This window comes from Ranitomeya imitator, chromosome 5 (genome assembly GCF_032444005.1).
Source record: "Ranitomeya imitator isolate aRanImi1 chromosome 5, aRanImi1.pri, whole genome shotgun sequence".
Classification (NCBI taxonomy): Eukaryota; Metazoa; Chordata; class Amphibia; order Anura; family Dendrobatidae; genus Ranitomeya; species Ranitomeya imitator.
Window position 1 is genome coordinate 106,292,102 of NC_091286.1, and position 24,309 is coordinate 106,316,410.

General features: G+C 45.2%; 1 protein-coding gene across 1 annotated transcript in view; it reads left to right on the plus strand.

The window, feature by feature from the left end:
* The first annotated feature begins 6,794 nt into the window (after positions 1 to 6,794).
* The window catches only part of FBXO30 (F-box protein 30), a 54,455-nt gene continuing 36,940 nt past the window's right edge, over positions 6,795 to 24,309 (plus strand). The window contains exon 1 of the mRNA XM_069769009.1: positions 6,795 to 7,052. The gene's annotated coding sequence lies outside the window, so the exon portion shown is untranslated. The remainder of the gene's footprint in view (positions 7,053 to 24,309) is intronic.

Genomic DNA, 24,309 nt, shown 5'->3' on the forward strand with positions numbered 1-24,309 from the left:
TAATGTAAGACAATAAAGTTACCTCTCGTGATGGATCGGTGAGTGCTGCCTTTTCTGTTTCCTTCTATTGGATGGACTTTGAGATGTGTTTTGGCTGAAGCACCCAAAATCCAGCGGTCACACTCCCATCGCAGGTGAGCAGGAGTGATTTGTTCCTCTGAACGTTGGTGCGGTCAGCTGTGTTTTCTCATAGACTGATAGGACTTATGCTAATATTGGTTTTGGTGATCCCCATTTGTATGGCCTATTCTGTTTCTTGTTTTCTAAAGTTCATGCGTTTCATAGGTCAAGGTTAGGATCCCAGTAAATATTGTCTTCTGTGGTGCCCCCTCCAATTATTAGTTTATGAATCCCCCTCAGGGCATACATTGTGCCCTGCGGGGATTCACCGGTTTCTCACCTGGGATAGGAGGGTATGCATGCATTATAGATACTCCCTGCCAGGCCCGTCTAGTGGGTGAGGCCTTGCTCCATACACTTGTAATGAGCGAGACCTCGCCCCATCTAGTGACGTGGCCATCCAGTGGGTGTGGACAACTGGAGGGCACGGCCTTGCTCCATCTAAGTGTACATGTGTGTTACTGAGGAATTCAGTATCTCCCCCTCTGACACCGAGGAGGGCCTGGCATCGAACACCCAATCTCGTGCATGGCAGTGAGCAGCTGTAGCAAAGTGCCACAGGCCGCAATACCAGGTACGGGAGGATTTTTTCTACCTGAATGTGACTGATATTCTTCATTACAGGCACATTGTTCTGGTACATTGGGTTACATTTCTAAATACCAATGCATCCCTATGGACCTGGTAAAAGTTTGAAATGTTTTTTCTTCATATAAAATTGCTAAACATATAATGAAAAACAATTACAATAATGACACTTTTAATGACGTTTACAGAAAAAAAAATCACAAGTCAGCAAATAACAGACATATTTGATATCCCTGTAACCCCGTACAGTAGAGTGATTATTTACAGTGGTAGATGGTGTAAAAAATTGTGTAATTGATGTTTTCTCCAATAAACCCATACAAAATAAGTACGGTAATGCTGAGACTGTGTTCACACTTAGAATAAATGCTATATGTTTTCCTGCTGCTTTTTATTAGCATATTTTCTGCAAGTGTCCCCACCAAACTACACATAAAGGGAACCTGTCACCTGAATTTGGCGGGACCAGTTTTGGGTCATATGGGCGGAGTTTTCAGGTGTTTGATTCACCCTTTCCTTACCCGCTGGCTGCATGCTGGCCGCAATATTGGATTGAAGTTCATTCTCTGTCCTCCGTAGTACACGCCTGTGCAAGGTAATCTTGCTTTGCGCAGGCGTGTACTACGGAGGACAGAGAATGAACTTCAATCCAATATTTCGGCCAGCATGCAGCCAGCGGGTAAGGAAAGGGTGAATCAAACACCTGAAAACTCCGCCCATATGACCCAAAACTGGTCCCGCCAAATTCAGGTGACAGGTTCCCTTTAAACAATCTTCTCGATTATTGCGTTTTTGCTGCATTGTTTTAATGCTTTCTCTCCTTTATTCGATGTATTTTTGGTGTAGCTGTGAAGCCGTGATTTTTATAGTGTCGAAAAGCTTTGATTCCGATATGACTGCTTATTTTAAATTTTTTTTTTAAGTCGCTCTATAAAAGCTTAAAGAGAACATACCAAAAAGCACCACAGGTTTTCAGGACATCACATCCAGTTTACTTCGATAGTAGTGAAGTGTTTGCCGTTTTGAACAGCAGTGAGACATGCAGCCGAGAGGGCAGAGGACACTCTATTAGCACTCGAGCGTTCTCCCATAACACCTTATCCGAGCACGCTCGCTCATCAATATTAGACAGTTGAATGCTAATTTTTCGGTGTGAAAAAATGCAGCATTTACACTATGTGTGAACATGGCCTTACAGACGAGGTTTACAAAATGGCACTTAAAAAAATTGTAGCTCGTCTCACAAAAAAATAGGAAAACTTTGTATCATAGTAACATAGTAACATAGTTAGTAAGGCCGAAAAAAGACATTTGTCCATCCAGTTCAGCCTATATTCCATCATAATAAATCCCCAGATCTACGTCCTTCTACAGAACCTAATAATTGTATGATACAATATTGTTCTGCTCCAGGAAGACATCCAGGCCTCTCTTGAACCCCTCGACTGAGTTCACCATCACCACCTCCTCAGGCAAGCAATTCCAGATTCTCACTGCCCTAACAGTAAAGAATCCTCTTCTATGTTGGTGGAAAAACCTTCTCTCCTCCAGACGCAAAGAATGCCCCCTTGTGCCCGTCACCTTCCTTGGTATAAACAGATCCTCAGCGAGATATTTGTATTGTCCCCTTATATACTTATACATGGTTATTAGATCGCCCCTCAGTCGTCTTTTTTCTAGACTAAATAATCCTAATTTCGCTAATCTATCTGGGTATTGTAGTTCTCCCATCCCCTTTATTAATTTTGTTGCCCTCCTTTGTACTCTCTCTAGTTCCATTATATCCTTCCTGAGCACCGGTGCCCAAAACTGGACACAGTACTCCATGTGCGGTCTAACTAGGGATTTGTACAGAGGCAGTATAATGCTCTCATCATGTGTATCCAGACCTCTTTTAATGCACCCCATGATCCTGTTTGCCTTGGCAGCTGCTGCCTGGCACTGGCTGCTCCAGGTAAGTTTATCATTAACTAGGATCCCCAAGTCCTTCTCCCTGTCAGATTTACCCAGTGGTTTCCCGTTCAGTGTGTAATGGTGATATTGATTCCCTCTTCCCATGTGTATAACCTTACATTTATCATTGTTAAACCTCATCTGCCACCTTTCAGCCCAAGTTTCCAACTTATCCAGATCCATCTGTAGCAGAATACTATCTTCTCTTGTATTAACTGCTTTACATAGTTTTGTATCATCTGCAAATATCGATATTTTACTGTGTAAACCTTCTACCAGATCATTAATGAATATGTTGAAGAGAACAGGTCCCAATACTGACCCCTGCGGTACCCCACTGGTCACAGCGACCCAGTTAGAGACTATACCATTTATAACCACCCTCTGCTTTCTATCACTAAGCCAGTTACTAACCCATTTATCCACATTTTCCCCCAGACCAAGCATTCTCATTTTGTGTACCAACCTCTTGTGCGGCACGGTATCAAACGCTTTGGAAAAATCGAGATATACCACGTCCAATGACTCACCGTGGTCCAGTCTATAGCTTACCTCTTCATAAAAACTGATTAGATTAGTTTGACAGGAGCGATTTCTCATAAACCCATGCTGATATGGAGTTAAACAGTTATTCTCATTGAGATAATCCAGAATAACATCCCTCAGAAACCCTTCAAATATTTTACCAACAATAGAGGTTAGACTTACTGGCCTATAATTTCCAGGTTCACTTTTAGAGCCCTTTTTGAATATTGGCACCACATTTGCTATGCGCCAGTCCTGCGGAACAGACCCTGTCGCTATAGAGTCACTAAAAATAAGAAATAATGGTTTATCTATTACATTACTTAGTTCTCTTAGTACTCGTGGGTGTATGCCATCCGGACCCGGAGATTTATCTATTTTAATCTTATTTTGCCGGTTTCGCACCTCTTCTTGGGTTAGATTGGTGACTCTTAATATAGGGTTTTCATTGTTTCTTGGGATTTCACCTAGCATTTCATTTTCCACCGTGAATACCGTGGAGAAGAAGGTGTTTAATATGTCATCTACAACCATTCTTTCCTCACTATTTTTAAGGGGCCTACATTTTCAGTTTTTATTCTTTTACTATTGATATAGTTGAAGAACAGTTTGGGATTAGTTTTACTCTCCTTAGCAATGTGCTTCTCTGTTTCCTTTTTGGCAGCTTTAATTAGTTTTTTAGATAAAGTATTTTTCTCCCTATAGTTTTTTAGAGCTTCAATGGTGCCATCCTGCTTTAGTAGTGCAAATGCTTTCTTTTTACTGTTAATTGCCTGTCTTACTTCTTTGTTTAGCCACATTGGGTTTTTCCTATTTCTAGTCCTTTTATTCCCACAAGGTATAAACCGCTTACACTGCCTATTTAGGATGTTCTTAAACATTTCCCATTTATTATCTGTATTCTCATTTCTGAGGATATTGTCCCAGTCTACCAGATTAAGGGCATCTCTAAGCTGTTCAAACTTTGCCTTCCTAAAGTTCAATGTTTTTGTGACTCCCTGACAAGTCCCCCTAGTGAAAGACAGGTGAAACTGCACAATATTGTGGTCGCTATTTCCTAAATGCCCAACCACCTGCAGATTTGTTATTCTGTCAGGTCTATTAGATAGTATTAGGTCTAAAAGTGCTGCTCCTCTGGTTGGATTCTGCACCAATTGTGAAAGATAATTTTTCTTGGTTATTAGCAGAAACCTGTTGCCTTTATGGGTTTCACAGGTTTCTGTTTCCCAGTTAATATCCGGGTAGTTAAAGTCCCCCATAACCAGGACCTCATTATGGGTTGCAGCTTCATCTATCTGCTTTAGAAGTAGACTTTCCATGCTTTCTGTTATATTTGGGGGTTTGTAACAGACCCCAATGAGAATTTTGTTACCATTTTTCCCTCCATGAATTTCAACCCATATGGACTCGACATCCTCATTCCCTTCGCTAATATCCTCCCTTAAAGTGGACTTTAGACAAGACTTTACATAGAGACAAACCCCTCCTCCTCTCCGATTTTTACGATCCTTTCTAAACAGACTGTAACCCTGTAAGTTAACTGCCCAGTCATAGCTTTCATCTAACCATGTCTCGGTTATTCCCACTATGTCAAAGTTACCTGTAGATATTTCTGCGTCTAGTTCTTCCATCTTGTTTGTCAGGCTTCTGGCGTTTGCGAGCATGCAGTTTAGAGGATTTTGTTTTGTTCCAATCTCCTCGCTGTGGATTGTTTTAGAAATGTTCTTACCTCCCTTCTGAGTATGTTTTCCTGGGTCTTCTTTGTTCGAGTCTAATGTTTTTCTTCCCGTCCCCTCTTCTTCTAGTTTAACGCCCTCCTGATGAGTGTAGCGAGTCTTCTGGCGAATGTGTGTTTCCCAGGTTTGTTGAGGTGTAGTCCGTCTCTGGCGAGGAGTCCATCATACCAGTAATTCACACCGTGGTCCAGGAATCCAAATCCTTGTTGTCTGCACCATCGTCTTAGCCAGTTGTTTGCATCAAGGATCCTGTTCCATCTCCTGGTGCCATGCCCATCTACTGGAAGGATAGAAGAAAAAACTACCTGTGCATCCAGTTCCTTTACTTTCTTCCCCAACTCTTCAAAGTCCTTGCAGATTGTCGGTAGGTCCTTCCTTGCCGTGTCATTGGTGCCAACATCTATCAGAAGAAATGGGTGGACGTCCTTGGAGCTGAAGAGCTTTGGTATCCTATCGGTCACATCCTTGATCATCGCACCTGGAAGGCAGCATACTTCTCTTGCAGTTATGTCCGGTCTGCAGATGGTATCGTGAATCTTATATACAAGTGATATAGTTCTGCTGCTACAACTATGAATGACTGAACAAAAAATAAATGCACGGGTTCCGATAGCCCTGGGTACAGCGGACAGGCTGGGATTCGGGTCTGCGCCCTACAGTATAGGGGGGTCTGCGCCCTGCAGTATCGGGGGGTCTGCGCCCTGCAGTATCGGGGGGTCTGCGCCCTGCAGTCTTGTTGGTCTGCGCCCTGCAATATCGGGGGGACTGCGCCCTGCAGTCTTCTTGGTCTGTGCCCTGCAATATCGGGGGGTCTGCGCCCTGCAGTCTTGTTGGTCTGCGCCCTGCAATATCGGGGGGACTGCGCCCTGCAGTCTTCTTGGTCTGCGCCCTGCAATATCGGGGGGTCTGCGCCCTGCAGTCTTCTTGGTCTGTGCCCTGCAATATCGGGGGGTCTGCGCCCTGCAGTCTTCTTGGTCTGTGCCCTGCAATATCGGGGGGTCTGCGCCCTGCAGTCTTCTTGGTCTGTGCCCTGCAATATCGGGGGGTCTGCACCCTGCAGTCTTCTTGGTCTGTGCCCTGCAATATCGGGGGGTCTGCGCCCTGCAGTCTTCTTGGTCTGTGCCCTGCAATATCGGGGGGTCTGCGCCCTGCAGTCTTGTTGGTCTGCAGTATTGAAGGGTCTGTGCCCTGCAGTATCGGGGGGTCTGCGCCCTGCAGTCTTGTTGGTCTGCGCCCTGCAATATCGGGGGGTCTGCGCCCTGCAGTCTTGTTGGTCTGCGCCCTGCAATAGCGGGGGGACTGCGCCCTGCAGTCTTCTTGGTCTGTGCCCTGCAATATTGGGGGGTCTGCGCCCTGCAGCCTTGGGGGTCTGTGCGCTGCCAGTCTCGGGGGGTCTGCGCCCTGCAGTCTCGACGGTCTGCGCCCTGCAGTCTTGTTGGTCTGTGCCCTGCAATATTGGGGGGTCTGCGCCCTGCAGTATCGAGGGGTCTGTGCCCTACAGTCTCGACGGTCAGCACCCTGCAGTCTTGGGGGTCTGCGCCCTGCAGACTCAGGGGTCCACGCTCTTCCAGTATCGGGGTCTGCGCCCTGCATGGCTGTGGCTATGGTTTGTGGTTAAGGGCGAAACCTAAATATTGCATAGTTCCTCCATCTTCCTATCCTATGAAGGTTAGAAGGTGCGCGCTCAGATTTTACATTAGAGCCCAAAAGCTTCATATTCCATGAAAGTCCTGAGTCACCATCATAGTGTCTGACTCTGAGGTCAGTGGGGTGAACGAGTAACTCCCCTCATACTCCTTCCCTCCAACAAAATGGCTACCGCGCTCACAGAGCGACCACTAGTGGCGCCGCGGTGACGTCACCGTCAGAGGCGGGGAGTGGGATGGGATTTGGTGATGCAGGTGATGAAGACAAGGCGACGGGAAGGACGGCCGAGAAACTGAGCAGGCGGACGAGTGCGTGCCGGCCGGGGGCTCAGCAGATGCAGCGGACTGAGCGGAGCGGTGACCGGAAAACTCAGGTTTAAAAGCAAGTGGAGAGGTAGCGGCGGCTGGTGGCAGTGAGGAGGCCACGGCCTGACCGGAGGAGGCGGCTGTGCCCAGCTCGTGTGTCCTGTACAGGCGGGACGAGGTGAGAACTCTAGGCCCCTTGTACCTCAGCAGCCTGGCGTAGTGTTGTGTGCTCGGTGTGTGGGGTACACTGGGCTGTGTGTGTCGTGACATAACTTGCTGCGATATAAAAGGATATGTGACGTCATTCGGACAACGTAGCAAAGAAGACCGTGCCCTCAGGTCCTTGTTGGCTGCACCTGTGTGGGCTGTGCCGCAGGGGTCACAGTCGGCTGGTCCCATGTGTGCTGTGCTGTGGGGGTCCCCATCGGAAGGTCCTGTGTGGGCTGGTCCCGTTGGGGTCCGTGTGGGCTGGTCCCGCGGGGGTCCCGTGTGGGCTGGTCCCGCGGGGGTCCCGTGTTGTCTGGTCCCGCGTGGGTCCGTGTGGGCTGGTCGCATCGTTGGGGTCCGTGTCGGCTGGTCCCATGTGTGCTGTGCTGTGGGGGTTCCCATCGGAAGGTCCTGTGTGGGCTGGTCCCGTTGGGGTCCCGTGTGGGCTGGTCCCGCGGGGGTCTGTGTGGGCTGGTCCCGCGGGGGTCGTCCCCCGGGCGCTGCGCTGTAGGGGTCCCCGTCGGCTGTGCGGTTATATACCACTGGCCACTGTGTGGTTGTCTATATAGTGAGTTTTTTGTGGGGTCTTCAGTTCCGCCGTCCCCTCACTCATACCTAGAGCCGAGTGTTCCTGTGATGGCTACAACCAGTTCTACGCTTATGTGTTGGAAAATTGCTTGTGTAACAGTTCCCTAATGATAAGGGGGCTCCAGTAACAATGCAGAGGTCGTTTCCTAGCTGCCCCCACTTAACAGGTGACACGTATTGTTGTGAGGGCTCAGAGAACTCCTACATTTTAAGGATCTACCAGGGTGTTGCTCAGTGTTCTGTTCACCCCTCCACTGTCAGTGCACGGTCTGCCGGCATTTTGCAGTGTCGCTGTCCGTGCACTTGTGTGACCTGACCACACTCCACATAGTTGTCTGTATAGAGGGTCCCCGGTGTTGCGGCCTCTCAGCTGTGAGGATTTTTGTAGTGTCACAGTTGTAGTCCGTAGTCATAAGGTTTTCATGCATCTACTCCATTGGGTAAAAAGTTGCACAACGTTTGTCACGTGACCGTCTGTGTGTACACTGAGCCTAAAGCCATAGACATAAGGTAGTGGTCAGTGATTACCCCATCCCCTCCTTGGTGGTTGTGTTTTCTCATAGTCCGAGTGTATTTTTATTACAGTAGGTAGTACTTCTATGCTTTTGATAATCCAGCATGATTAATTTGCCCATCCCATGCCATATTAACCCCTTAGTGACCACCAATACATCTTTTTACTGACCTGCGTTATAAGAGACTAGCATCCCCCGACAGGTGACAATCCTGTAGCTGTCAGCTGTACACTACAGCTGACAACTTACTACATCCGCCATGATTTGTGTTGGTGCCAACTAACATAGTAACATAGTAACATAGTTAGTAAGGCCGAAAAAAGACATTTGTCCATCCAGTTCAGCCTATATTCCATCATAATAAATCCCCAGATCTACGTCCTTCTACAGAACCTAATAATTGTATGTTACAATATTGTTCTGCTCCAGAACAACTACTGTTGTTTAACCTCTTAAATGCTGCTGTCAATAAAGATTACAGAATCTAGATGGTTATCAGTGTGTGGGGGCTCCCTCTTTAGCCTCATTGGCACCCTGAGATCACGATCATGTGGTCCTATTGTTTGCCATGGCAATTCATGGCCAAATAATGGCTGTAGAGTCAACATTTAGATCGTAAAAATCAATTTTTTCATTCTTGTTATGCCACTTTGCATTATTTTCTGAAAAGCACCTCAAGGGTTAATAAACTACCTGACAGCAATTTTGAATATGTCTGGGGGGGAGGGGGGTGTGCTGTTTTTAGAATAGTATCACTTTTGGGGATTTCCAATATATAGGACCCCCCAAAGTCACTTAAAAATTTAATAGGTCCCTAAAAAAAAAAAAAAAAAAGTTTTGTTAATTTCCCTGAAAAAAATACTGCTACATTTTTAAACCTTCTAAAATGCGAACAAAATAAAACATTTTGCAAATGGTGCTGATGTCAACAAGTCATGTGAGAAATGTTATTTATTAATGTTTGTGTGGTATGACTATCTTGATTTAAGGGATAATCATTCAAAGTTTGAAAACTGCAATTTGTTTTGAAATTTTTGTAACATTTCTGATATGGATATTTTCTGCGTTTATTTATATATATCAATTTACGATTAACATAAAGTACAATATGTCACGAAAAAAACAGTCTCAAAATCAATGAGATAAGTTGAGCCGCAGCGTCCAGATGTTACAGCATAGTGGAGGGGATTTCATGAAATCCCGTCTACACTATGCATTTTAAAAGACGCATACGGCAGACCCGCGAAAACGCACATGCGGCGCGTCTTTTAAGAACGCAGCATGTCCTTACATTGCAGAAAAACGCAAGGACCGCGCAGGTGACCTGCCAGTGACCTCAGGTGCAGATTTGGTCAGGATTTTACCTGCATAGAAATCCTGACCAAATCCTGAAGCAATCCTGAGCGTGGAAACATACGCTAAAAAAAGTTTTGAAAGTTGACTGCTCGGTTAGCTTTAATTCATTCAGGTCACTAAAACATTGTTTCTGAACAGTTTTTTGTCCCCTTGGTACACACTTTCCATCTGCCTGCTGCCAAAGCTGGTAACAGTTGATTGGTGGAGATGTTGTATCCTCAATGCTCTGATGTTGAGGACCTATCCAATCACTGTAAATGTGGCAAACCACTTTTAAAGGTGTTGTCCAGTCTAAAATGATAAGTCTGCAGTCACTCTGTGTGACTGCAGACTTTTGATTTTCCCAAGCGCAGGTGCTGCGGGGATTTGTCGGTTTCTGAGCCAGGAATATGGTGATGTATGCGAAGTGCATTGTCCCAGGCAGAAGTGGTGGAATTCAGATCACATCCCTTGCTTCTAGTAGCTGTTCATTTCAGGCTGCTGTGACCATATTGTAACTGGCGACTGGACTGCCTTGCGGATTATTGAGGTTGATCTATAGAATGAGATGCTGTCCTTCCATACAACTGCCTTATTGATATATTCCATCATTAGGCCATGGTCAGTAAGATCAGCACGAATATACTGAAGCGTGATGAGACTGGCTTGGTCCAGGCCTGTAATTACTATAAAGTGTCTATTATAGGGCAAGTGGCAAGGTACAGGATGCAGACGTCCTCCCTCACTGCATGAATCACAGAAGGAATACCTCTTATCATTGCCTTGTATTAGCTTTCTTCAAACTTTGAGTGAGTGCTTAATATGTAGGTATACAAGGCCCAATCCGCCAATAACAAATACAGGGTGACGCTTGACATTCAGGGCCATGCCCGGGGTAGATTAATTGGATTTTCATCTGCTACTGTTTCACTTGCATTTCTGGAAAGTTGCTTCTCATCTTTCTAAATGGCACCTCACTAGATGCTATAGGGCAGGGGTCCCCAACTCCAGTCCTAAAGGCCCACCAACAGGTCATGTTTTCAGGATTTCCTTTGCATTGCACAGGTGATGCAATTATTACCTGGGCAAGACTAAGGAAATCCTGAAAATATGACATGTTGGTGGGCCTTGAGGACTGGAGTTGGGGACCTCTGCTATAGGGTATTTGCCTAAGACCAGACCTGGGTAAACTACGGTCTGCAGCCCCTTGCCTTTCCCCTTGAGTTGTTTGCCGGGACAGCCAAAGGGCTGAAAATCAGATGTAGCTAAGCAGTGCTGGCAGTATCGCAGTCTGCTTGGATTGCGTAGAGATGCAGACATAACCCTTAGCTCTAGGATGGGGAACTTTTTTTATTTTTGCCAAGCACCATTTGTATATTTATACCATCATTCCAGAGCTATACAAAATGATTAACTTAAAAATGATCCTGCATATTTGGTCAAACATTTAATTAACCCCCTCCCCTAATGTGATTACTAGAATGGCTTTTTTGTGATGTTAGATGATGACGCTACTCACAATTGCTTTTTCAGGTTTGTGTCAGTCAGCTTTGATCACAGTTGGCTCTTTGCATAATCTGTTCCAAACACAGATTTTGTCGGTCTCCTCAAAGTCGGAGATGCTGCTCATGTAGCATTTATACAATTCAAGCAATGAGAGGGCTGCAGTCTATGCCTGGCACGGGTGGCGCCGAGGCTGCTGTCTATGCCTGGGACGGGTGGCGCCGAGGCTGCTGTCTATGCCTGGCACGGGTGACGCCGAGGCTGCTGTCTATGCCTGGCACGGGTGACGCCGAGGCTGCTGTCTATGCCTGGCACGGGTGACGCCGAGGCTGCTGTCTATGCCTGGCACGGGTGACGCCGAGGCTGCTGTCTATGCCTGGCACGGGTGACGCCGAGGCTGCTGTCTATACCTGGCACGGGTGACGCCGAGGCTGCTGTTTATGCCTGGCACGGGTGACGCCGAGGCTGCTGTTTATGCCTGGCACGGGTGACGCCGAGGCTGCTGTCTATGCCTGGCACGGGTGACGCCGAGGCTGCTGTCTATACCTGGCACGGGTGACGCCGTGGCTGCTGTCTATGCATGACATGAACACTTGGCAAAATGAACTAAATTCTAGAATAGTGTTTTTTGTTTTTTTTTTAAACACACTAATGGATACCTGTCATCAAGATCATGCTACGCTCCCAGAGAGTGGCTAAGGACAGATATGATGATAGTAATCAGGTACTCTGTGGTTCAAAGTTATGCAAAACTTCATAAAAGATTTGTATTTTTTTTTGGTTGTTTGCTTTTTAGGGTATGTGCACACGTTTAGGTTTTTACGCGATAAAACCGCATTTTAAACTGCAGACATATGCACCCTATCATTTAGAATGCATTCTGCAATTTTTGTGCACATGATGCGTTTTTTTCCGTGAAAAAAACGCATCACAGTAAGAAAAAAGCAGCATGTTCATTAATTTTGCGGGGGTTTTCTCTGCGTTTTTCCCGCTATTCTATGCATTTGGAAAAAAAACGCATCAAAAACGCGCAAAAAAACGCATGCGGATTTCTGGCAGAAATGTCAGGTTTTTGTCAGGAAAATTTCTGCCAGAAATCCTGAAGGGTGCACATAGCCTTAGAAACAAGCACCACTCACATGTTTTTGTTGATTTTTTTTCATCGCCAAAGTGTATCACTAATTATAAATTCCATTCGCCCCGTAATATACTTACCAGCCGCTGTCTTCTGTCCTCTTTGCCGCTTCGGTTGTCTTCTGCAGTTTGTGACCTGCTGGATCACTCCAGTGCTTGCTGAGCAGCTGGAGGTCACTTCCTAATGTAAGTCTGAGAGCCAGAACTCTGCTCTCATACACTTTCACTGAGAATTGTGACTGTTACCTCTGTCTTCCTGTCAGACAGGAGCTGCAGGACCTTGCGGTGCCGAGAAGAGCAGAGGTCGACATCTTGTAAGTATATTACTGGGGGCAGGTAACGTGGATTATTGAAACCACTCAATTGATGAAATAAAAGGAAAACCTGCTGGAGTGGTGCTTTCAGGGTATGTGCACATGATCAGTAATTGCTGCGGGTTGGACATTGCGTATTTATGTGGCGTCAAGCCTGCAGCGGCCAAATGTTCCGGCATAATGGATAGGATTTCATGAAATCCTATGTCCACTATGCATACACATATGCCCACAGCTCCCCCTCGGAGACTGACATGCGGCGTGTCTTTCCAGATCGTAGCATGTCAGTTTCTCTTGCGGAGACACCAGCCTCTGCGTTGAATCTGCACGGTTCAGTGAGCACATACGGATTCGCCTGCGTTCAATAGAATGCAGCAATTTGGACTCTGTGGACATGCACTGCTTTCAAAGCTCTGTTGCTTCCGGATCGGGTGCACCCGGCCTTAAATATCTCTCTAAATATTGTGTTTATTAGTGATGAGCGAGTGTACTCGTTGCCTGGGTTTTCCCGAGCACGCTCGGGTGACCTCCGAGTATTTATGTGCATGATTTACGGCTTCCAGATACGCTGAATACATGTGGGAATTCCCTAACAAACAGGCATTCCTCACATGTATTCAGCATATCTGGAAGCCGTAAATCATGCAACTGAGGCGATGAAAACTACAACTCCGAGCAATAACAAATACTCGGAGGTCACCCAAGCGTGCTCGGCAAAGCCAGAGCAACGAGTACACTCGCTCATCACTAGTGTTTATATGTATATAATCAAAAAAGTGCGTACACCCCTCACGTTTTTTTTTTTTTATAAATATTTTTGTTTTTTTCATAGTAGAACACTGATTATATTCTACGTGCCTTTTTTAAAACTGTTTAATGCCATAGTAGAAGCTATCACACTTATTGTATAAATGGACATACAGATTTAAAAATGAATGAATAACTTCCCTATTTCTTTCCTTTTGAAAGTAGCGTAAAAAACGTCTGAGGCTTTAGGCTATGTGCACACGTTCAGGATTTCTTGCAGAAATTTCCTGTGCAAAACCGAACATTTTCTGCAAGAAATCCGCATGCGTTTTTACCGTGATTTCACCACGTTTTTTTTTGCAGATTTTTCCGGAGGTTCCCAATGCAATAATATAGTGGGAAATCCGCAAAATTAATGAACATGTTGCGTTTTTTACCGCGATACGTTTTCTTTGCTGAAAAAACACACATAATGTGCACAAAAATTGCGGAATGCATTCTAAATGATGGGATGCATATTGTATGCTTTTTTGTTCGTGTTTTTATAGCGAAAAAACCCGCGAAAAATCTGCAACATGTGCACACAGCCTTAGAGCTAGCTGTGGTTGCACACAGATTTGCAGTGGATAAAGTATCTCTGAGAGGGCAAAGTAAACTTCTATAGACAAAGTAGGAAGCAAATAGAGAAGAAATGAGTACAGTATAGGAGCTGTACTGATTCATGAAAGCAAGTGGTTACATGCAGACGCCCCATACAGCCTACATTACTGGGAGAGACACTCCTACAACAGAAAGAACTGAAGGTTGCATCAGACTGTAACTACTTGTAAGGCCGGCTTCACACTCAGCGTATGAAAATACGGTCCGTATATTACGGCTGTAATACGCTGAAAAGTCCCGAAAATAGTGGTCCGTAGCTCCTCCGTAGGCAGGGTGTGTCAGCGTTTTTTGCGCATGGCATCCTCCGTATGTAATCCGTATGGCATCCGTACTGCGTGGTTTTCTCGCAGGCTTGCAAAACCAACATACCGGGAGCTTTCTAGGTAAGTTCCGACGATCTATGAACAGCCAGCAGAGGGCGCCTCACCGCAAATGAAGCTAAATATAGATCATTGATCTATATTTAGACTCATTCCCCGGGGTTTTGCAGCAAGGAGCAGCCTGCATTAGCGAAACTCCTTGCTGCAAAATGTTTTAACCCCTTCAGAAGGATTTACATCGTTGGACGTTACAGATCTGCGGAGGGTAAGGATATTGTTGGTTTATTATGTTTTTTTACTTACAGAACGAGGGTCTTCAGTGACTGGATTGGGCGTAGAATAAAATACTCCAACAACCATTGTTTTTATTTCATTAAAATAATTTTAAATAATGTGTTTGTGTTTTATTTAACCCTTTACTACAATTGGATTAATAATGGATAGGTGTCATAATTGACGCCTCTCCATTATTAATTAGGCTTAATGTCACCTTACAATAGCAAGGTGGCATTAACCCTTCATTACCCCATATCCCACCACTACATGGGAATGGGAAGAGAGTGGCCAAGTGCCAGAATAGGCGCATCTTCCAGATGTGCCTTTTCTGGGGTGGCTGGGGGCAGATATTTTTAGCCAGGGGGGGGCCAATAACCGTGGACCCTCTCCAGGCTATTAATATCTGCCCTCAGTCACTGGCTTTACTACTCTGGCGGAGAAAATTGTGCGGGAGCCCACGCCAATTTTTTCCGCTATTTAACCCTTTATTTTAAGAGCTAGAACGGCCAAATTTTGCAGATACACACTACTGACATTAGTAGTGTGGAATCTGCAAAAAAAATGGAGAGAAGACATGGTTTACTATTCTATGTGTACACATTTATTCTACCTATTGGACTGTAAGCTGTCAGTGTGATTTTACTGGTCCGTGTGTAATCCGTATTTTTCACGCTTCCATAGACTTTCATTGGCGTATTTCTTGCGCAGTACGGTGACAAACGCAGCATGCTGCGATTTTGTACGGCCGTAGAAAGCCGTATAATACTGATCAGTAAAATACGGCAGATAGGAGCAGGGGCATAGAAAATAATTGTGCCGTATTTTTTGCGAGTTTTACGGACGTAGTTTCTGCGCTCTTACGTCCGTAAAACTCGCAAGTGTGAAGCCGGCCTAAGGGGTCTGAAAAAAAAAAATGCAGGAACAATTGCAGACTGAAACTTTATTGCAATTAGGAAACTCTGTTAATGAAGGATAATCAGTAGCCTATTAAAATTATTTTTAAATGTCAAAGGCGTCCATCACCTTTTAAAGGGAAATAATCACATCTCCCCCCTCACTGCATTAGTGCCAGCAGCAGTACTAGTACGGCGCACCGATCACCGCGGTCTCGCGCTGAGCGCCGCGGTGATCGGGTGTGGGTGTCAGCTGTATATGACAGCTGACATCCCGCAGCAATGCCCACGATCGGGGCTATCGCCGATCGCGGGCATTTAACCCCTCTGATGCCGCTGTCAGTAGTGACAGCGGCATAGAGGGGGATCGCGCAGGGACGGGGGCTCCCTGCGCTCTCCCACCGGAGCAACGCAATGAGATCGCGTTGCTCCGGTGACCCGGAAGGAGTCCCCGGATCCAAGATGGCCGCCGGACTCCTTCCGGGTCATGAAGTGACCTGGCTAGCCGGCGCCTGCTGAGAGCAGGCGCCAGAAAGCCACCTAAACTGCCTGTCAGATCAACGATCTGATCTAATACAGAGATGTCCCACCCTGGGACAATGTTAGAAAGTAAAAAAAAAAAAAAAAAAATTAAAAAAAAAATCCCCAAATAAGAAAAAAAAAAAAAAAATTTCCCAATAAATCCATTTATTTATGTAAAAAAAAAAACAATAAATGTACACATATTTGGTATCGCCGCATCCGTAAAGACCCGCTCTATAAAACTATCCCACTAGTTAACCCCTTCAGTGAACACCGCAAAAAAAAAAAAACCAAGGCAAAAAACAACGCTTTATTATCATACAGGCAAACAAAAAGTGGAATAACACGCGATCAAAACGACGGATATAAATAACCATGGTACCGCTGAAAACGTCATCTTGTCCCGCAAAAAAAAAAGCCACCATACAGCATCATCATTAGAAAAATAAAAAAGTTATAGCTCTCAGAATAATGCGATGCAAAAACAATTATTTTTTTATATAAACTAGTTTTTGTGTAAAAGCGCCAAAACATAAAAAAAAATTACATAAATGAGGTATCGCTGTAATCGTACTGACCCGAAGAATAAAACTGCTTTATCCATTTTACCACACGTGGAACGGTATAAACGCCTCCCCCAAAAGAAATTCATGAATAGCTGGTTTTTGTTCATTCCGCCTCCCAAAAATCGGAATAAAAAACGATCAAAAAATGTCATCTGCCCGAAAATGTTACCAATAAAAACGTCAACTCGTCCCGCAAAAAACAAGACCTCATATGACTCTGTGGGCCAAAATATGGATAAATTATAGCTCTCAAAATGTGGTGATGCAAAAACTATTTTTTGCAATAAAAAGCGTCTTTTAGTGTGTGACGGCTGCCAATCATAAAAATCCGCTAAAAAACACGCTATAAAAGTAAATCAAACCCCCCTTCATCACCCCCTTAGTTAGGGAAAAATAATAAAATGTAAAAAAATGTATTTATTTCCATTTTCCCATTAGGGCTAGGGTTAGGGCTAGGGTTAGGGTTTCAGTTATAATTGGGGGGTTTCTACTGTTTCGGCACATCAGGGGCTCTCCAAACGCGACATGGCGTCCGATCTCAATTCCAGCCAATTCTGCTTTGAAAAAGTAAAACAGGGCTCCTTCCCTTCCGAGTTCTCCTGTGTGCCCAAACAGTGGTTCCCCCCAACATTTGGGGTATCAACGTTCTCAGGACAAGTTGGACAACAACTTTTGGGGTCCAATTTGTCCTGTTACCCATGGGAAAATAAAAACATAGGGGATAAAATATCATTTTCGTGGGAAAAAAAATATTTTTTATTTTCACGGCTCTGCGTTATAAACTGTAGTGAAACACTTGTTGGTTCAAAGCTCTCACAACACATCTAGATAAGTTCCTTGGGGGGTCTAGTTTCCAATATGGGGTCACTTGCGGTGGGTTTCTACTGTTTAGGTACATCAGGGGCTCTGCAAATGCAACATGACACCTGCAGTCCATTCCATCTAAGTCTGCATTTCAAACGGTGCTCCTTCCCTTCCGAGCTCTGCCATGCACTCAAACGGTGGTTCCCCCCCCACATGTGGGGTATCAGCGTACTCAGGACAAATTGGACAATAACATTTGTGGTCCAATTTCTCCTGTTACCCTTGGTAAAATGAAACAAATAGGACCTGAAGTAAAAATTTTGTGAAAAAAAAGTTAAATGTTCAATTTTTTTAAACATTCACAAAATTCCTGTGAAGCACCTGAAGGGTTAATAAACTTTTTGAATGTGGTTTTGAGTACCTTGAGGGGTGCAGTTTTTAGAATGGTGTCACTTTTGGGCATTTTCTGTCATATAGACCCCTCAAAGTCACTTCAAGTGTGAAGTGGTCCGTAAAAAAATGGTTTTGCAAATTTTGTTGCAAAAATGAGAAATCGCTGGTCAACTTTTAACCCTTATAACGTCCTAACAAAAAAAAATTATGTTTCCAAAATTGTGCTGATGTAAAGCAGACATGTGGGAAATGTTGTTTATTAACTATATTATGTGATATAACTCTCTAATTTAAGGGCATAAAAACTAAGAGTTTGAAAATTGCTAAATTTTCATAATTTCCGACAAATTTTTGTTTTTTTCACAAATAAATGCAAGTCATATTGAAGAAGTTTTACCACTATCATGAAGTACAATATGTCACGAGAAAACAGTGTCAGAATCACCAGGATCCGTTGAAGCGATTCAGAGTTATGACCTCATAAAGTGACAGTGGTCAGAATTGTAAAAATTGGCCCTGTCACTTAGGTGAAAACAGGCTTTGGGGTGAAGGGGTTAAACTACTAGGGACCCTCGGATCGTTAGGTGAGTGTGTATTTTTTATTTTTTAACCTATGACATACGTGACTGGGCAATATACTACGTGGCTCTGTGCTGTATACTACGTCACTGGGCAATATACTACGTGGCTCTGTGCTGTATACTACGTGTCTGGGCAATATACTATGTGTCTGGGCAATATACTACGTGGACATGCATATTCAATAATACCCGATGCGTTAGAATCGGGCCACCATCTAGTGTCTGTGTGTGTGTGTGTGTATATCTCTATATCTCTACTATATTGTCTAAGGGTCACTTCCGTCTGTTTGTCTGTCCTTCTGTCATGGTTATTCATTCGCTGATTGGTCTCGGCAGCTGCCTGTCATGGCTGCCGGGACCAATCAGCGACTGGCACAGTCCGATTAGTCCCTCCCCTACTCCCCTGCACTCACTGCCCGGCGCCCGCTCCGTAATCCCCACCACTCACTCACACAGGGTTAATGGCCGCGGTAACTGCCCGCGGTGTAACGCACTCCGTTACCGCTGCTATTTGTGTCCCCATCTATTTACTTTTGATGCTGCCTATGCAGCATCAATAGTAAAAATGTCATGTTAAAAATAATAATAATAAAAAAAAAACCTGCTAAAAACAAAAAAACCTGCTATACTCACCATCCGCCGCCTTTCCCGCTCCTCGCCACGCTCCCAAGACCGCTCCATTGCAAGGGGCAGCTTCCGGTCCCAGGGCTGGTGTGAGCAGGACCTATGATGACGTCGCGGTCACATGACCGTGACGTCACGGCAGGTCCTTGTCGCACACCAGCCCTGGGACCGGAAGCTGCCCCTTGCAATGGAGCGGTCTTGGGAGCGTGGCGAGGAGCGGGAAAGGCGGCGGATGGTGAGTATAGCAGGACTTCACCGGGCCTTCGGAAGGTGAGTATATGTTTATTTTTTTTAAGTCTCTATACTACGTGGCTCTGTGCTGGGCAATATACTACGTGGCTTGGTAATATACTACATGACTGGGCAATATACTACGTGACTGGGCAATATACCGTACTACGTGGCTGGGCAATATACTCCGTGGACATGCATATTCTAGAATACCCTATGCGTTAGAATCAGGCAACCATCTAATTAATATATATATATATATATATATATTTATTATTTATTTTTTTTTTCAATTATATGGTAAAGTGGTGTCATTCAAAACTACAACTGGTTCTGAAAAAGGTCTCCTGTGGGTATGTTGAAGGAGAGATAGAAAAGTGATGGTCCATCACAGAGTGGGAGAAAAAATCAAAAGTGCAAAGATTGGCTGCTGTAACAAGGGTTTATAGTGGTATACCTGTGGGGATATTTAAGCATTGGGGGTTTCTCCATTGTAAGGGTACCGTCACACAGTGGCACTTTGATCGCTAGGACGGCACGATCCGTGACGTTCCAGCGATATCGTTACGATCTCGCTGTCTGACACGCTACTGCGATCAGGGACCCCGCTGAGAATCGTACGTCGTAGCAGATCGTCTGAAACTTTATTTCGTCGCTGGACTTCCCGCTGACCTCGCTGAATCGCAGTGTGTGACGCCGATTCAGCGATGTCTTCACTGGTAACCAGGGTAAACATCGGGTTACTAAGCGCAGGGCCGCGCTTAGTAACCCGATGTTTACCCTGGTTACCAGCGTAAACGTAACAAAAACAAACACTACATACTTGCCTTCAGCTATCTGTCCCCGGCGCTCTGCTTCTCTGCACTCCTCCTGCATCCTGTGTCAGCGCCGGCCAGCCAGAAAGCACAGCGGTGACGTCACCGCTCTGCTTTACGGCTGACCGGCGCTGACAGTGCAGAGGAAAGCACATCGCCGGAGGACAGACACGGAATGTAAGTATGTAATGTTTGTTTTTTTTACGTTTACGCTGGTAACCAGGGTAAACATCGGGCTACTAAGCGCGGCCCTGCGCTTAGTAACTCGATGTTTACCCTGGTTACCGGGGACCTCGGGATCGTTGGTCGCTGGAGAGCTGTCTGTGTGACAGCTCTCCAGCGACCAAACAGCGACGCTGCATCGTTGTCGTATCGCTGCAGCATCGTTTCAGTGTGACGGTACCCTAACTGCATCTACCTCAAGAATTGGTGCTGTTAGTATGGAAGAGGTCAGAATACCCACTCATTTATATGGGAGTACTGAGCCCCCTCTCCACTGTCACTAGCGCATGTTAGGGTCCCGTAATTGAGATGGATTCAGATCATATGGATCTATAGAATATCCTGTGGATATGCCATAAATATGCAAGATGGAAATTGCCGTTGAAGAATAAATATCAGATGGCGGGTTCCTTCTGGATCACTGAGATTGACCTATAGGTATATGCTGTCTCCTGTTCCTTTTTTGCCACTTGTTTAAGTGGACTCACCTCCTAAATTCTTAGAATAAATGCGGGATTGTTATAATCTAATAACAGATTACTGTTTATACAACACTGAAAAATTCTATTGTGATGGCCATGAAAATAAAATCCCTTTACCGAATAAGGATACTAATGAGGTCAAGCTGCTGGGTTTTCATGAATGACCTTTATTTTATAAGTAGATGAGGAGATTAGTTGGTGCTAGAGATTGCATAAACAAGCTAAATATTCACCACTACCCTTGTGTACGATAGCTGAATTTAAAGGGAACCTGTCAGCAGGATTGCGCACAGTAACTTAGGCTGGGTTCACACTGCGTTCTGGCAGTCCGTTAGACTGACTACGTTACACCGCGGCATAAACGCGGTGTAACGTAGTCCATTAACGCTGCCATTAATTCCTACGTCGGACGCATCGCTAGCGCACGCCCACAATGGGTGTGCGCTAGGGATGTACCGTCATTGAGTAGTGGACCCTGAGACTCGTGCTGCAGCGTTTCCGGGTCCGTCACTGCTAGCACAATGGAGAATGTCGGCACTTGCGTCAGCAGCCAGTTCACGTATGTGTTGAACGGGCTGCTGTTTAACGCAATGTGAACACGGCCTTACAGACATAGACAGTGTCAGGTCAGCACTGTTATGCTGATTAAAATTATACCTGGGTCATGAAATCTGTCTTGTGGTCGTTGCTTAATCTTTGTTTTCAGTTTTGAGTTGATATGCTCGGGCTCTGGGACGGCCTGTGTGGGGGGTGTCTTCATGTCGTGCTCTGATTACATATTTATACTGATGGCTTCTGACAGGTTAATAATCCCTCTAGTTAAAGGGACAGGCTCCTGGCACATGAGTGATTTTTGAAGGGGGAAGCCTTGTCTTTGGACATTTCCCTTGGAACAGTTGTAGAAGGTTATGCCCTCCCACTATATTTGTGTGCTAACAAGGCATATGGACCAGTGTTCCTTTTTTTTAAAATTTTTTAATTTTTTTTTATTTGTATAAGACCCTTTTTATGAATCTGTCACCACATTTTAACTATCTAAACTATTAATATGGCCATGCAGGCGATAGGATAGTCCTCCCCGTGTGTCTCATATCAGATGTGCTGTTGCTGAGAAATCATTTTTTATCACTTTATACAAGTGACCTCTTCCAGGCTCCGGGGTGGATGGTGCCTGGAGATAACTCTGCCTCCAGAGCTTATTTACATGAAGGATGTGTTCCCAGTGTGAGATAGGAAACCAACACACAACAGGATAAGTGAAATTTGTCTTGTTAGGAACACATTCTCTGCTTCTGAGCTCTGCTGTATTGTAACAATTTTGCAGACCTGTCTGCCTGTGAGATGGGAGCTGAGAGGAACCTGCAAGATGTCAGGTATCAGGAGAGTGGCTGTCACACATCACACTGGTAACTCTCCTTTATGTAAATAAGCTCTGGAGGCAGAGTTATCTCCAGGCAGCATCCACCCCGGAGCCTGGAAGAGGTCACTTATATAAAGTGATGAAAGAGGATTTCTCAGTAACAGCACATCTGATATGAGACACACGGGGAGGACTGTTTTAACTTTTTATATCCTATATGCCCATATTAATAGTTTAGATAGGTCAAATGTGGTGGCAGATTCCCTTTAAAAGGGCTATACAGGATTTAAAAAAAATAAATAAATAAATTTGAGAATGAAAGTCGAGGTGTGCACACATTTGGATAACTTATTATGAACATATGGGCGTGCTGGATTACTAACCTATAAAATCCAAACTTTGGTATAGATCAATCCATTAAAAGCTGATCCACATAGCCACTGATTGCTGTAACAGAAGTACAATCATGTGATGCGTTTTGAGCCGCACTAGTTTATAGTGATGGGATGTGTTTTGATTTTGGCTCCGTCGTGAAGAAGCCCATGCACTCTGATTATCAAGCAAACTCTGGTGCCAGCTGAGAGCAGTTTTGTGACAAGGCTACTTTCACACTAGCATCGGATTCGGCCCGTCGCATTGCGTCGGGCCGAGATTCCGACGCTAGCGTTTGATGCGCCGCACAACGGGTGCAGCAGATGCATTTCTCCGGCGCATCCGCTGCCCCATTGTGAGGTGGGGGCGGAGTTCCGGCCGCGCATGCGCGGTCGGAAAAAGTGGTCCGTCGGCAGCAAAAAACGTTACATTTAACGTTTTTTGCTCCCGGCGGTCTGCCACAACACGGCGCAACCGTCGCACAACGGTTGCGACGTGTGACAATACGTCGCAATGCGTCGGTAATGTTACTCTATGGGGCAAAAACGCATCCTGCAAACAACTTTGCAGGATGCGTTTTTTCCCCTAAACGACGCATTGCGATGTATTAAAAAAAAATTGCTAGTGTGAAAGTAGCGTTATCCACTTTGTACAAACTCTGTGGTTTTGGTCCCCCTCCCTCCCCCTCCCCCTCACTGGGCCTCTTTAATAGGACCACTCATTTTTCAGGGGTTTTCCTCCTTGGCGTGGATGCATTTAAAGCACCATTCCAGTGTATGTGGGGTGTTTATTTTTGTTTTGCCGTGCTGGAGTGGTGCCACTTATCTTCTGCTCACCCGCTTCAGTCTTCTGTTCTCAGCGCCGCTATGGTCGTCTTCTGCAGGTTGTAACCTGACAGATCGCTCCAGTGTGATCCAGAAGTCACAACCCAATGTAAGTATTAGGCCAGAACGAGGCTCATAGACTTACACTGAGCGCTTGTGACATTACCTCCGTCAGAAATAAGTCGTAAGATGGCGGCACAGGACAGGCGCAGCGGCCGATAAGTATAATACCGCAGTAAAATAGCTTTCTCCATACTGCACCATGCTCCATACTGTATAATGGCCCCACATGATGCTCCATACTGTATAATGGCCCCACATTAAAAAAAAAAAAAAAATTACTGCTCAACTTTGCCCATTCCAACGCTGATCTGATCTCTTCATATATCACAATCCTACCTGTGGGCATGCGCGCCATCTCCTGGGCTCGCGCGTGGCCTGATGGGATGGCATGCGTGGAGAGGAGAGTGGCCGTGGGGCTAATAAGGGAGATGGTGAGCGTGCTGAGGAGAGTGGCTATGCTAGTTTTGAGGAGATGGCACGTATGGCAACCGGGAGGGCTCTGTGTCCCCTCTTGGACGCATGCCATAGGTTTGCCACCACTGCCTTAAGGGTTCACTCCCATCTGCGTTTAAACTCGGCGAGTGCAATGCAAGAAGACCTCACATTGCACTCGCTACAATTTTATTCAATGAGTCAGTGCTCATCTCTGAGTTTTTTTCCTCACCTGGAATTGAGGTGAGAGAAAAATTTGCACCATGCTGCGTATAGGCATGTAAAAAAGCAGAGACTCGTCAATGAAAATCAATGTGTTTGAGATTTTTATGCACCAATCTCCTAGGGAACCTGACATTTCACCCAGGGCTATGGAAAATCAGTGAGTCAAACTGACTCCTGAATCGTCAGTTTTCCTGACTCTGACCCCACAGCACTGCTTAACTACTGAGCATGGACATAATGTGCATAACAGATTCATCTCAACTTAAAGCCGAGATCCTGAGATAGGAACAGAACAGACATTTATAGGACATTTCATAACTTTCCCAAATTATGAGCAATTTTACTGCACATCCTGCATTGCGCTACTGAACCCAATTTGTTATATATTTTAGGAGTTGGTCCATTTTATTCAGACTCCACCAAAATG